Source organism: Tachyglossus aculeatus, chromosome 2 (assembly GCF_015852505.1).
Source record: "Tachyglossus aculeatus isolate mTacAcu1 chromosome 2, mTacAcu1.pri, whole genome shotgun sequence".
Taxonomy (NCBI): Eukaryota; Metazoa; Chordata; class Mammalia; order Monotremata; family Tachyglossidae; genus Tachyglossus; species Tachyglossus aculeatus.
In genome coordinates, this window is record NC_052067.1 from 115,370,504 (window position 1) to 115,382,885 (window position 12,382).

Genomic DNA, 12,382 nt, shown 5'->3' on the forward strand with positions numbered 1-12,382 from the left:
ATCACTACACATTTATTACGTAATGTTTACACTACACATTTCCCATAATGAATCAATTAATCAGTGGATTTATTGAGCACTTATTTTGTGAAGAACACTGTACCAAGTGCTTAGGAGAGTAAAATACAGGGGAATGGGAGCTGTGTCCTTGATAACAAGGAGGTTACAGCCTAGAGTGGGAGAAAGACATTAATACATATAAATAAATTATGAATATGTACATAAGTGCTGTGGGGCTGAAGGTGGGGTGAATGATCAAGAGCTTAAAGGGTACTGATCCAAGAGAATAAGTGAAGCAAAAAGGAGACTATACTCACTAAATCAATGAATTGTGTTTATGCAGTATCAACTGTGTTCCCCTTTCCTGTGCTAAGTGCTTGAGAGAACACAGTAAAATTAGTACTTATGATTCCTGGCTTCAAAGAGTTATGATATAGAGGGGAAGACAGACACTAGTTAAATAACAGATAGGAGGAAATACATAAGTGTTATGGGAAGATGGTTGTAAATACTTAGTACTGAGTTACTCAAAAATTCTTATGTGGAAATTGGGGAAAATAAGGTAGAGAAATAAGAAATGAACCAGGGAAGGCCTCCTGGAGTAGCTGGAATTTCAGAAGGGCTTTAAAGAAGGGGATAGCTGGGGTCTTTCAGACACTAGGGAAAGGGAGTTTCAGGCAGGGGTTAGGGTTTGAGCAAGAAGTCAGTGGAGAAAGATGGGTATGAAGCATAAATGAGTTGGCTTGAGAGGAATGGAACATGCAAGGATGTAGTGGCAGGAGAGAAGATATGTAGGAGAAATGCTGATTAAGTGTCTTCAAATAGATTGTTAGGCTTTTTTGACTGATTCAGAGGAGAATGGGCAGCTAATCAAATCACAGGGGTTGGACTAAAGGACAAGCTATGGCAGTAGAAGAAGGAGCTACTGGAGGAGGAGAGGCCTCTTGAGAAGATGACCTTTTAGTATTTGATTTTTATATATTTGTTCAAATTTAGGAATTACTGGAAATCAATCAATACTGCTTTAACCTAGTATCAATCAATCACATTTATTGTGCTCTGTATGCAGACATTGTACTAAGCTCTTGGGAGAGCACAATGTAATAGAGTTGGGAGGTACATTCCCTGACCAAAGTGAGCTTACAGTCTAAAAGGAGGAAGCTTCTAACTAATCAGAAATTAAATGCTGTCTTTCAGCCTTTGAGTCAGCAGAGGGAGAAATTATCAAATCTCTTGAACTGATGTTGACCCTATGTGTTAAGGTAAATAGAGCCGGAGAATAAAATGTTGACAGAGAATAGATGAATGCAACTGTTTCACATGACAATAAGGGAAAGGAGTCTCTGAGTGATAACAAGGGTTACTGACTGGCAGGAAAGACAGATGTTGCACACAATTTAAATTTTATTCGCTCAGGGTTTCCAGTAGAAAATCACAGCAATAGAGATATTTTACATTTCCCTGCCAAGATCTTTGTCTCATAGGCTTTTCAGAATTGATCCATACTTCATTGATTGGAATTAGGTCCTGAAATAAGATGATATGAAATGCGGCTAATTTAATACTTACTGTCAACTTGAAAAAGAAAGCAATCAGTACCAAAAGTATGGTGAGAACTGGAAATCTACCTATAAAGCACTGAAGTAGGTTTTGGGGAATTACAAGTCCATATGTTTGATTTGGACAACAATGGGAAATATTATAAACACTAATCCAGGTGTTCTAGAAGACCTGAATATTTATAATTTAATTTTGGGCCATCAATATGAAGTCATAAGATGGAGATAAACCAGAATTTCTAAAAAAATGAAGAGGAAGAAAATCCACTATGTTATTTTCCCTGTGTATTTAGTACTGCTTTAACCTAGTATCAATCAATCACATTTATTGAGAGCTATGTGCAGAACACTGTACTAAGCGCTTGGGAGACCACAATGTAATAGTCTGCCTTGATTTCAGTAGGATATTTTGTAGTTAAAATCTTAGAAACATTAGCCTTAAGAAAGCTGTTGGAAGAAAGCTTTCAAAAAGAGTAAGGCCATTAGAATAAATGATGTTTTTGTGGTGGCTGGGATACTGAGAATCATGGATTGTTGTTGAATATTTATCTAAGAGTGAAGACTTCGTAGTTGAGAGATGGATGGCAAAAGAATCAATTTTGGTCAATTTGCATGTTAACCTGGTGACCTAAAAGAATGTGTTGTTTGGTGATAAAGTTTTTGGTTGCTTAAAAATGGAAAAATCCAGTCATCCTCTATGGAGAGCAGAGTGTTTAAGAATCAAATAAAACTCCAGGAACCTAGGAAGATAAATGACTTATGGGATTCAGTATGGGGAAAAGTAGACTATTTTCTAATTCAAGATTCTATTGACATTCCCTGACCAAACATTCCCTGACATCATTAAAAAGTCATTGAGCCCATTATTGAGTGGCTCTTTTATGACTGTAGCTGCCTCAGAAGCACAGACACACGAGACCAGGGAAAGAGATGTTATAAGCAGGAGTTAACAGGGCTGAAGGCTTTCAGGGACTCACCCCCTGCCCTTCTGTTTTCCAAACTCTTTATGCCCATTGGATTCAGCAACTGGAGCCACTAGAGCCAGATAGAAGTATGGGCTGCATGCCTTCAGGGTGCTCCCCGGGAACCTCAGGAGAACCGCTTCAGCCATGTTCATTCATTCATTCATTCAGTCATAAGTGCTTACTGAGTACAGGCACTGTGCTAAGCACCTGGGAAAGTACAATATAATAATAAACAGTGACATACCCGGCCCACAATGAGCTCACAGTCTAGAAGGGAGGGGAACAGACATCAATACAAGTAAATAAATAAAATTACATATATATACATAAGTTCAATGGGGCTGGTTGCAGGTGGAGGAGGAAGAACAAAGGGAGCAAGTCAGGGCAATAGAGAAGGGAGTGGAAGATGAAGAAAAATTGGGCTTATTCTGGGAAGGCTTCTTGGAGGAGATGTGCCTTCAATAAGACTTTGAAGCAAGGGAGAATAATTGTCTGTCAGATGTGAGGAGGGAGGGTGTTCCAGGACAGAGATAGGACGTGGGCCAGGGGTTGGTGATGAGACAGGTGAAAACGAGGCACATTGAGAAGGTTAGCACTAGAGGAGCTAATTGTGCAGACTGGGTTGTAGAAGGACAGAAGCGAGATGGGGTGGGAGGGTGGGAGGTGATGGAGTGCCCTAAAGCCATTGATGAGGAGCTTTTGTTTGATAAGGAAGTGGATGGGCAACCACTGGAGATTTTTGAAGAGGAGGGGTGACATGTCCTGAACGTTTTTGTAGGAAGATAATCCGGGCAGCCAAGTGAAATATGGATTGGAGTGGGGAGAGACAGGAGGGTGGGAGGTCAGCAAGGAGGCTGATGCAGTAATCCAGGCGGGATAGGATGAGTGATTGCATTAACGTCGTAGCACTTTGGACAGAGAGGAAAGGACGGATACCCTCCCCACACTTACCTCAGCCTTATAGTCTTCTAGACTGAACATAGTCTAGATCTGGGAAGAGAATGTGGTCCTGGAGCTTTGTGTGTGTGAAAGGGAAAATATCTAGGGATCTCCAGCCTTCTGGGTGGCCCCAGATCCACCAGGACTTCAGACTACCTTGAATGCTGGAGCCTGTTACCAGTGACTAACCCAGGGCCTTGCTCCAGCCATGGAGTTGGTAGGTGCATGGGATGGCAACTCTTGAGGAAGCTCCCTCATTTCATGCAGCTGCCCCTCCTGCTCTCCTACTGCATCTCCCCCGACTCTTTGAATTGGACTCTGAATTGAATTAAACCAGTGTCTCTGCGTGATAGCAATAGGGATTTCCATCTTCAGCTGCTCACTCTCTAATGATTACTTCTTCATTGCCTTCAAAGACATTGCTCCATCCAAAAAACCCCAAAAAACCTTTATTTAGACTCCCCTGAACCATCCAGTTAGTGTCCCTCCTGTTAGTGTCCCTTCTCCTGTTCTCATCCAAACTCCTTTAGTGGATTGTGTTCATTTGCTGCCTTTATTTCTTCTCCCTCCTTCACCCTTCAGTTATTAATACATTCATTTTATCAAGACCACTCTCACCAAGCCACTAATGATCTCCTTTTTGTTAAACATAAATGGCTCTCCATTTTAATCCTCCTCAACATTTTGGTTGCCAAAGACCTTGTGGACTAATACCATCTGATGGAACCACTAACTTGTTTTTTTTTCTGACACAGTCCTCTCTTGTTTCTCCTCCTATCCTTCTGGCAAATTCTACTCAGTCTTTCTCACTGGCTCTAACTGTGGTTGCCCTATAAGATTCTGTTCTGTGGATCCCTTCTCTTATCAATCTACACTCACTTCCTTGGGGAGCTCAGTCATGCATTCATTCAATCACATTTATTGAGTGCTTACTGTGTGCAGAGCACTGTACTAAGTGCTTGGGAGACTACAGTATAACAGTGAACAGATACATTCCCTGCTCACAACGAACTAGCAGTCTAGAGGGGGAGAAAGACATCAGTATATAAATAAATTACAGATATGTGCATAAGTGCTGAGGACTGGGTCTTATCCTGTCTTATGCTGTCAAGTTGTTTCTGACCCAAAGAGACTCCATGGACACATCTCCTCCAGAATGCCCCACTCTCCATCTGCAATCATTCTGGTAGTGTATCCCTAGAGTTTACTTGGTAAAATTATGGAAGTGGTTTACCGTTGCCTTCTTCCACACTAGGATTGGAATGGGGGGATAAATAAAGGGACAAGTCAGGACGATGCACAGTGGAGTAGGAGAAGAGGAAAGGAGGGTTTAGAAAAGGCCTCTTGAAGGAGATGTGGCTTCAACTGCTGGCTTTTCTCACACCTTCCCTTTACCTGCAACTTCCTCTCCAATATCTGATAGACCACAACTCTCTTCAAAACTTTTCTGAAAGCATGTTTCCTCCAAGAATTAACAATTATTAACACATAACATTAAAAAAAGCTTAACAAATAATAATAATACAACATTCGTTCATTCATTCAATCGTATTTACTGAGTGCTTGCTGTGTGCAGAGAACTGTACTAAGCACTTGGGAAGTACAAGTTGGCAACATGTAGAGACGGTCCCTTCCCAACAACGGGTTCACAGTCTAGAAGGGGGAGACAGACAACAAAACAAAACATATAGACAGGTGTCAAAATCATCAGAACAAATAGAATTGAAGCTATATGCACATAGGAAAGCGTGGCTCAGTGGAAAAGAGCACAGGCTTTGGAGCCAGAGGTCATGGATTCAAATCCCGGCTCTGCCAATTGTCAGCTGTGTGACTTTGGGCAAGTCACTTCACTTCTCTGGGCCTCAGTCACCTCATCTGTAAAATGGGAATTAAGACTGTGAGCTCCCTGTGGGACAGCCTGATCACCTTGTAACCTCCCCAGCACTTAGAACAGTGCTTTGCACATAGGAAGCACTTAACAAATGCCATTATTATTAGAGAAGCAGCGTGGCTCAGTGGAAAGAGCACGGGCTTGGGAGTCAGAGGTCATGGGTTCAAATACCGGCTCTGCCGTTTGTCAGATGTGTGACTTTGGGCAAGTCACTTAACTTCTCTGTGCCTCAGTTACCTCATCTGTAAAATGGGGATTGAAACTGTGAGCCCCCTGTGGGACAATCTGATCACCTTCTAACCTTCCCGGTGCTTAGAACAGTGCTTTGCACATAGTAAGTGCTTAACAAATACCATCATTATTATTATTATTATTAATAAACAAAATAAATAGGTGCTCAGTCTGGGAATAATAATAATAATAATAATAATAATAATGGTGTTTGTTAAGCACTTACTATGTGCAAAGCACTGCTCTAAGCACTGGGGAGGTTACAAGGTGATCAGGTTGTCCCACATGGGGCTCACAGTCTTAATCCCCATTTTACAAATGAGGGAACTGAGGCCCAGAGAAGTGAAGTGACTTTCCCAAAGTCACACAGCTGACAGTTGGCGGGGCCGGGATTTGAACCCATGACCTCTGACTCCAAAGCCCGTGCTCTTTCCACTGAGCAATGCTGCTTCTCCAGGAAGGCCTCCTAGGAGGCGAACTCTCAGTAGGGCTTTGAAGGGAGGAAGAGAGCTAGCTTGGTGGATATGTGGAGGGAGGGCATTTCAGGCTAGGGGAAAGATGTCGGCTGGGGGTTGATGGCGGGACAGGTGAGAACGAGGTATAGTGAGGAGGTTAGCGGCAGAGGAGCAGAGGGTGCAGGCTGGGCTGTAGAAGGAGAGAAGGGAGGTGAGGTAGGAGGGGACAAGGTGATGGAGAGCCTTGAAGCCGAGAGTGAGGAGTACATAAAATACAAGGACAAATACTCCTTTCCCTCAACACAAAATCAGTAGTATATTGTGGCTAACGGAGAATAATTTCAGGTTCCTCATTGGTTAGAAACCATAACACCCATAGCCAAACGTTATTACATGAGCCACGAGTCTTCCCGAGGCCTCATGCTGAGGGTGCTGTTCTGTTTCCTGCCGGGAGGGCGGAAGCTAGGTTGGGATGGAAGCTCCTTGAGGATGAGCCCACTGTTGGGTAGGGACTGTCTCTATATGTTGCCAACTTGTAATTCCCAAGCGCTTAGTACAGTGCTGTGCACACAGTAAGCGCTCAATAAATACAATTGATGATGATGATATGGAAGAGAGGCAGTGTTGGTTCCCGAGGAGGCAGTGTGGCTATTAAGGGAAGCCAAGAACACTCAGCTGCAGTTTTTATCCCTTTTATTATATTGGTGTATCAGAGTAAACTCAACAATGCTCAATTCTAATTGCTACCAGCTGACCTAGTGTTCAGATGGAGTCATGAGTTTTATTTTATATTTGCATTTGTTTGGGAGAGAACACTAATATTTTCAACAAGGCATTTAAATTTATTTTGTATTTTCTCAAGTTTCATTTGTAGTAATCTTTAAGTGCAAATGTATACTCTCGAGGGATTTGAGCACAAATCACCCAGTAGAGCTTGTGGGAAGTAAAATATTCTTCATCATGATAAAAATTGGACACATCTAAATGAGTCTTCATCCTATGAAGAAAAATGGCTAATGATTAAATTTTGTATAATTTTTTTTAAAGGCTATTGATATTCATATGTGATTTTGTTTTGCCAGTTTCATTTCTCTCTATATAAAGAAACAAAGCAAGAGATGTTGCCATACAGAATGTGTTTAGCTCATTCTTGGGTCCCAGAGGTGATTGGTTGGTGTATAGAGCAGGATGGCTATCCATGCCCTCACTTCTACTTGACATAGTACTGAGGGAACAAAACTGGGGTCACGGTGGCCCCGAGTTGTGGGTGAGGCAGGGAGGAGCAGCCCACCCATTAGAGCCCACCAGAATGCCACTGACATCATCTTGACTCTCTACTTCCTGAAAAATAATAATGTAAATAATAGTGGTATTTGTAAAATGTCTACTATCTGCCAAGCACTGCGTAAAGTACTGGGATGGATACAAGATTCATCAAGTGACTAACAGCCCCTATCCCACATAGGGCTAACAGTCTAAGTAGGAGAGATAATATGTATTGAACCTCTATTTTTCAGATAAGGAAACTGAGGCTGGAGCAGTTAAGTGACTTGCCTAAGGTCTGTCAACAGGCAAATAAAGTGATTTTGGGCCAAAGTCAGAGTAGACTGGAAATTTTGTGGTCTTTGTTTTGTCACCAGTGATGACTTGACACCTGTCCACATGTTTTGTTTTGTTGTCTGTCTCCCCCTTTTAGACTGTGAGCCCGTTGTTGGGTAGAGACCATCTCTATACATTGCCAACTTGTACTTCCCAAGCACTTAGTACAGTGCTCTGCACACAGTAATCACTCAATAAATACGATTGAATGAATGAGTGAATATTGGAATCAGAAGCAGTGAGAATCAGGAAAGCAGGACAGCTGAGATAACTGCTCTGTGTATGCCTCAGTCTCCCTTAGGGTTTCTCAACTATTGCACTGCCTTCACCTGCCTGGACTGAAACTCTCCCTTTCTTGTGGTATTTTTTAAATGCTTACTATGTACCAGGAACTGTATAAAGTGCTAGGGTAGATACAAGCTAATCAGGTTGTACACAGCCCATGTCCCAAATGGGGCTCACAGTCTTAATTCCCATTTTACAGATGAGGTATCTGAGGCACAGAGAAGTTAAGTGACTTTTTCAATGTCACACAGCAGGCAAGTGGCAGAGCGAGAATTAGAACCCAGGTCCTTCTGACTCCCAAGTCCATGCTCTTTTAGGTCATCCTGCTTCTTCTTTCCCACTTTCCCCATATGTAGCCCTGTACAAGTCTCTCTGTGTCTATGTGTGTAGGCTTGTTGGTATATTTGCATGTGTTTGTGATGGTGTATATTTGAGTGGATGTGCACAGGGCTCACTTCAGACAGCAAATGAGAGGGACATCTGTCTCTGTAAAGAGACACCTTCCAAGGGGCAATGGGGAGGTAGCAATTGAAAGCTTGATAAATTCACCATTCTGAAGTTGTTACCTGCAAAGGGTAATAATAGTAGTAATATTAATAGTAACAATAAAGTGTGGCATTTGTTAAATACTTAATATATGCCAAGCATTGTGCTTAAGCCCTTGGGTAGATATTATTCAGTTAGACCAGATAACTGTCCCTGTACCACATGGGGATCATAGTCCAAAGGGGAGAGAGAACAGATCTTTAATCCTCATTCTACAGATGAAGAAATTGAGGCACAGAGTGGTTAAATGACTTGCCCAAGTTCACACAGCTGGTGGGGTTGGGGTAAGAATCCAAATCTCCTGGCTCTCAGTCCTGTGCTCTTTCCAGAAGTCATGTGATCCCGTTGTTGAGTAGGGATTCTCTCTATTTGTTCCCGAATTGCACTTTCCATGCACTTAGTACAGTGTTCTGCACACGGTAAGTGCTCAATAAATACGGTTGAATGAATGAATGTTCCCTACAATAGGGAAAATAAATATCTGAAATTGGCCCTGAGTATGGTGTGTCCGTCTTTGCACTGTGTATACATGTCTGGTTTGCTTAGGAAAGTGTACAGAAATTCTTCTCTACCAACTTGAAATAAGTGTAAATGACCTCAAGAGAGCCTGCAGTGCAGATCCGTGCCTCCAGAACAGTAAATTACTAAATCTTCCAGGACAGATTCCTATCCATTCTTTCTTCTCTTTCCCAGGGATGGAGACCTCATTTCCTCACTTATTAGCCTGTTTTAATGTTTTATCACCATGATAATCCAGAAACGCTTTATATCCAGCCAGCCTCTCTCCTGCTTTAATTGAAGCCCATTTCTCTCATTTCATTCTTAGAGCCATGGATAAAAGCTGGTCTACACTCAGACAATGAAAAAGGTGTATTTTCTTGAAACAATAAAACGATTACCCCTTAGGCTTCTTTGATCGAGGTTTAACAGGTAACCTGACCTAAATGACACCTTTTCTGTCCTGTAATCAATTTGGCCATCTTTTTCTGCCTGCCCATTCCCAGTACTCCGTTTAAAATGACCAACTGGAGTCAGCCCCCAAATGAATCTAAATGCAGAGAGACAGGAATCAAGTAAGCAAGCAATAACATTACTTCTGGATCTACTATATGGAGAGCACTGTATTTAGCACTTGGAAGGGTACAATAGAATTGAAGACACAATCTCTGTCCTCAAGCAGTTTACACTCTAGTGGGGGAAATAATCACAAAAATAATTTACAGATATGAGGAAAAAGGAAAAGTGAATTTGTAGATGAATGTGTGTCTAGTAGCAGTGAATGTAAGATGACAACCAGCAATGCTAACGGTAATTATAATAAAGAAATGTATAGTTGGTCTAGACAGCTGAAATGGTTATTAAGGGGATATGCTCTGGAGAGAAGAGAAAATTAACTTTAAAAGGCCTCCTGGAAGAAATGGGATTTCCAAAGTCTTTGACTATGGGAAGAGCTGTGGTCTGGAGGAAAGCTTTTAGGAGAGAGAACGGGGAGTGCACTTTCGGTACTATCCCAGACCTGAAGGTGAGGGTGGCTAGAGGAGTCTGGATGGGTTTCTTAAGATACTTTGGGTGTGCAAGGCTGTGATTGAGGTCTCCATCCCAGGGGGAAGCAGGAAGCTCAAGGGTAGGGGAGTGGCACCCCTTGAGAACTCCTGGGGGGTCTAAAGTGGTATGAGGTGAGGGATAAGGTGCTTGAAGGCACTTTTCCAAACACTTAGAACAGCGCTTCACACATAGTAGGCACTCAATAAATACCACTGATGGACTGACTGATTAGAGGTATTGAGTTTAAGAAGTTGACTAGAGCATCTATACAGAGATGTCACAGAGGTTAGAGAAAATATATGATTTCAGAAGAGGTGAGAGGTCACAAATGATGAGGGATATTATGAGTCAGCTGCTTAATGGAGTAGTTAAAGTCATGGAAGTGGATGAAAACCCAAAGGGAGTGAGTGTAAAGTGAGAAGAGAAGGGGACCTAGAATGGAGCTTTGAGGGAGTGAGAGGTAGAGAACATGTTTCAAGGCTGAGGGGATGGAGCTAATGGAGAATGAGCAGTTGAAGATGGCAGTTAGGAAAAGAAACAAATGGGTTCAAGTGTTTGTAGTATTTATTTCTATTAATGTCTGCCTCCCCCTCTACACTGTAAGCTTGCTATTGTCAGGGAAAGTGTCTGCTAATTCTGTTGTCTTGAATTAATTTAATTCATTCAAACATATTTATTGAGGTCTTACTGTATGCAAAACACTGTACTAAGTGCTTGGCACTGTACTCTCTCACTTAGTATGGTGTTCTGCATATAGTAAGTGTTCAATAAATGCCATTGATTGACTGATGAGAGGGAATAGAGTCAGAGGCACAGGTAGAGGGTATACATTTGGGGGAAAAAGCAGGATATATCTTAAGAGATGGTTGGAAAGGATGAGAAAGTGGCCAAGAGGATAGGAATGAAAGGACTACTTTATAATCTTGTATGTTGTGCTCCATAAAATGTATCTCTGATCATATTGTTGTTGCTGCCTTATGCTGTCAAGTCGTGGCGGACCCATAGAGACACCACAGACACATCTCTCCCAGAATTCATTCATTCATTCATTCAATCGTATTTATTGAGCACTTACTGTGTGCAGAGCACTGTACTAAGCACTTGGGAAGTACAAGTTGGCAACATATAGAAACAGTCCCTACCCAACAGCGGGCTCACAGTCTAGAAGGGGGAGGCAGACAACAAAACAAAACATATTAACAAAATAAAATAAATAGAATAGTAAATATGTACAAGTAAAATAAATAGAGTAATAAATATGTACAAACATATATGCAGGTGCTGTGGGGAGTGGAAGGAGGTAGGGCAGGGGGGATGGGAAGGGAGACGAGGGGGAGGGGGAAGAGGGGCAGAATGCCCCACTTCCATCTGCAATCGTTCTGGTAGCATATCAATAGAGTTTTCTTGGTAAAAATACAGAAGTGGTTTACAATGGTAATAATAATAATAATAATTGGCATTTGTTAAGTGCTTACTATGTGCAAAGCACTGTTCTAAGCACTGGGGAGGATACAGGGTGATCAGTTTGTCCCACGTGGGGCTCACAGTCTTAATCCCCATTTTACAGATGAGGTAACTGAGGCCCAGAGAAGTTAAGTGATTTGCCCAAGATCACACAGCAGACATGTGGCGGAGTCAGGATTCGAACCCATGACCTCTGACTCCAAAGCCTGTGCTCTTTCCACTGAGCCACGCTGCTTCTCTGAAGCACAGTAAACGAGTCTTTGCCCTCGACTCTCTCCCATGCCTCTGCTTCCTAGCACAGGTGAGTTTTGACTTGTAGCAGATTGCCTTCCATTCACTAGCCACTGCCCAAGCTAGGAATGGAATGGGCATGCCTCTGCTTGACTCTCCCTCCTGTATTTGTGACTGGTTGAGTACTGGAATCTTTCCAGGTGCAACCCTGAGAGGGGCTGATCATATTGGCTTAAAAAAAAGGCATGTTACCTTATTCAGCTTCTGGATGGCTCTGACTCACAGGCTTTTTTCCAATTTCTCTTCTGCACCTCTCTCTTCCCATCATATTCCATTTGTAAATACATCCATACATACATCTGTAAATAAATACATCCATAAATACATCCATTGAGATGCAGCATGGCTCAGTGGAAAGAGCATGGGCTTTGGAGTCAGAGGTCATGGGTTCAAATTCCGCTCTGACACTTGTCAGCTGTGTGACTTTGGGCAAGTCACTTAACTTCTCCGTGCCTCAGTTACCTCATCTTTAAAATGGGGATGAAGACTGTGAGCCCCATGTGGGACAACCTGATCACCTTGTAACCTCCCCAGCACTTAGAACAGGGCTTTGCACATAGTAAGAGCTTAATAAATGCCATGATTATTATTATTATTATTATTATTATCCAT

General features: G+C 42.2%; 1 non-coding gene across 1 annotated transcript; it reads right to left on the reverse strand.

Moving 5' to 3' along the window:
- Positions 1 to 11,790: 11,790 nt before the first annotated feature.
- Positions 11,791 to 11,928, reverse strand: LOC119925066. Its single transcript, XR_005449737.1, has one exon. It is a non-coding gene; the product is annotated as a small nucleolar RNA SNORA7 (small nucleolar RNA).
- Between the last annotated feature and the right edge of the window lie 454 nt (positions 11,929 to 12,382).